Source organism: Lichenostomus cassidix, chromosome 1 (assembly GCF_008360975.1).
Source record: "Lichenostomus cassidix isolate B80296 chromosome 1, HeHo_3.0, whole genome shotgun sequence".
Lineage (NCBI taxonomy): Eukaryota > Metazoa > Chordata > Aves > Passeriformes > Meliphagidae > Lichenostomus > Lichenostomus cassidix.
In genome coordinates, this window is record NC_139479.1 from 30,431,475 (window position 1) to 30,435,221 (window position 3,747).

The window sequence follows — 3,747 nt, forward strand, 5'->3', positions numbered from 1 at the left end:
GTGACAGGAGTCCAGTGATGTGACTCAGTGACAGTGATGTGATTGCCTTTCACATCAAATGTCTTATAGCATTTTTATACAATAAAATCTAATCCATCAAATTATCTGTATTGACTGTTAAAGAGACTAGGAAGCTTCCTCAAAGTGCTTTCAGAATCCACACCTAGATTCATCCTTTTTGCTGTCTTCATAAAAGAATTGCTTAGGTCTCTGGTTTATTTTTGCAAGCAAAGGCATGTTGATCACAATAATTGGTTCAGTGTAAACTTGCACATATATTCCTTTATATGATTTTTATGTGATAAGCTGACTGCTCAACATTAACATTAATGTTTGAGTAATAATTAAAGACAGCATGACCCATATGAATGCTCCTAATACAGTAAAAAAGCAACTGTGTTGCTTTTTTGGGAAATGGGTGGCTTTAAAAAGCTTGTAAAAATAGTTTAATGAATAATGTTTAAAAATAATTTAAGTATAAATATATATGTGTAACATAAATTTTAGGATTATCTTCCACAAAAGTAACAATATTTTTCAGTACAGGTGAACTGATTTTAATTTGGAGGTCCTGGTTCTTCAATCCTTCTTTGGCAGACAGCCACAGAAGTAATTTTGGCAATCACCAGTGTTAATGGGACTGTTTGCAAGTAGTAAAGACTATAGGAGCAGATATAATGATATCAACCATGGCCACATTATGCAGTTATTAAAAGGCATATTGTGCACTTTTCCCAGGTGAGAGAAGATGATCATTTCATTATCCTGGAAGATGAGAAAGACATTTTTTATTTTGCAATCATATTGTCATACTGATTTTTTTTCCTAGAAGATGATCACAAAACAGTTTGAGAAATGTGATCCTAGTCTATAAAACTAATACCCTGTAATCTAGAAGATGAGAAGCAGATATTAGATAAACTTAGAATAGATAAAAATGAGTCCTTTTTGGGAGTGGATATGCTGTACAGGGCCCCATGTCATAAGATGCAATTCCTTAGTTGCAATAATGATGCTTTTCCATGTAACATAATAAAGAAGTCAGTAAAAAGCTGCTCACCTACAAAGCAAAATCCGAAGATTCTTAAGCAATTTGAACTTTAATATTCTTCTCTTATGCAGAGAGGAATAAGGGAATATGAGATTATAAATATCAAGATGTAATAAACCTGCTTTTTCTTGAGTACTCTGGTAAAGTAATAGCCTTCTTATTAGGGTTAGCCTTTCCTTACATATGTTTTGGAAATGAAAGGCTTAATTTTTTGCAGGAAAATTACAAGGGGATTACGAGGTCGTGGATGGAGCCAAAGCAACTTTTGTCAATGGTGATGAGAAAGAGACTGCAAGTGACTTCTCTCAGCAATTAATTGCTTCATAGTTTTTGATGGTTAAGAAAAAACCCCAAACATTCAAGTGAGTATATTTCGAGAGCAGGATCACTGCAGTGGCAAACCCCTATGTCTGACCTAAGTCAGAAACTGAAAGAAAGAAAAAATTAAAGAATTGTATTTGCTGAATTTTGTAGATAATATGTTTTAGTTTGACAATAAACTTGCTTGTTGGCAATGTCTGTATTAATAGCCCAAGAGGAGTGGAACAGTGTTTGTAGGTTGGGAATTGTATGTACTGCTCCAATAGTATATTCTAAAAACCTACAGACTATGATGGAATATTAAACTTTATCCTTAGATAAAGGCTGATAATGAGCTCAGAGTCCCTACAGATCTTTACTTTTGGTTGTAAACTCTCTAATCTGCAATACATCTTAATTTTTTCAATACCCAGGAATTACTGCTGTATATGCCCAGCCTGAAATGTGTTACACACATTGTGACAGTATCTATTTCCTCATAATGTGGGTTACTTGTGATTTCCTTGTCATTGCTTAATTACAATATTTTGATTGGAAAGAAACCTACACCAAAAAAAAAAATCTATTTATCATTTGTTTGCATTTGTGACACTTATTTGCAACCATGAACAATGCTATACTCGATTTATATGTATGTATTTCTAAATTGCCTTTTACCACAATATTTTTACATAGGCAAACCTGAAAATACAATTTGTACTTTTATAAAAAATAGGAGCATTTTAAACACAGCTATACTGTTATGACCTAAAATTATCTGGTTTGCATAACAAAGAAATGTATAGCATTTGTAAAAGTATTCATGCTCTTCTGCAATAATGTTTCCTTAATTTTTAGGCACTGGTTATTGAATTGTTTCCCACCAAGTTTGCTTGCTTGTGACAATGGAAACTGTCACCATTACTCAGTAGAAGGTACTTCAATGAGTGTAACTGGTTTACAGGGTTTGTAGAAGAAAGAATTCAGTACCCCTGGTGTCCTCCTCCTTAGTATCTTTTCTGCATACTAGAAGAAGCAGGATGTATGGATACACTGTAGTATCTCCATTACAGTATAGTCCCACCTTCCAAAGAAGAAGACTTCATCGTGTGTTGCTGGGTAGAAATATTTCCTTGCTTCTTGTAAAATCTACTTGTAAAATGCAAGCAACTTTCAGCAGTATTTGGAGCCTTGTATCTATGTGATTTATCCTGGTTTTTCCACTCAAAGAAAAACAGATTTAGAATGCATCATAGATTCATAAAACCATAGAATGTTTTGGGTTGGAAAGGACATTAAAGACCATCCAGTTCCAACCCCCCAGGCATGGAGGACACCTTCCACTACACCAGGTTGCTCAGAGCTCCATCCAACCTGGCCTTGAATACTTCAGGGATGGGACAGCCACAACTGCTCTGGGCAACCTGTTCCAGTCCAACACCCTCTGAGTAAAGGATTTCTTTCTAATACCTAATCTAAACCTGCCCTCCTTCAGTTTAAAACCATTGCCCCTTGTTCTCTCACTATGTGCCTGTATAATAAGTCCCTCTCTCTCTTTTTATAAGCCCCCTTCAGATACTGGGGTACAATTAGATCACCCCTAAGCCTTCTCTTTTCCAGGCTGAACAGTCCCAATTCTCTCAGTCTTTCCTCCTAGGAGAGGTGCTCCATCTCTCTAATCAACTTGGTGGCCTCTGGAATCGCTTCAACAGGTCCATGTTGTCCTTGTTCTGTGGACCCCAGAGCTGAATGCAGCACTGCAGGTGGGGTCTCACCAGAGCAGAGGGACAGAATCCCCTCTCTTGACCTGCTAGCCATGCTGCTTTGGATACAGCCCAGGACACAATTGGCTTTCTGGACCGTGAGTGCACATTGCTCAGTGATGTCCAGCTTGTCATCCACAAGAAACCCCAAGCCCTTCTCTGCAGGGCTGCTCTCAATGATTTCTCCCAGTCCACTTGTATCTGACCCAGGTGCAGCACCTTGCACTTGGACTAGTTGAACATCACGAGGTTCTCATGGGCCCAAGCTTGTCCAGGTCCCTCTGCATGGCATCCTGTCCTTCCATTGTGTCACCTGCACTGCTCTGCTTTGTGCCATCTGCAAACTTCTGAGGGTCACTCGATCCCATGATGGTGTCTTTGATGAAGACACTGAAGTCTAGATTGATGACATCTATCAGTCTCCCCTTGTTGACTGTTGTCATCATTCCATCACTTCTTTTTCTTCTTTTTAGTCACTAATAAAGCTTGAACTTTAGCAACCTGTAAACTGAGTTAAGATTCTGCTGTCAGTGTTAATGCAAGTGGTTTTAGTCTTTGAGCAGAAAAAATGTTCATGGTGTGAGGTACTCTTTGCTAGTACTACAGATGAGTTTTTTATTCTATCCCCTTCAT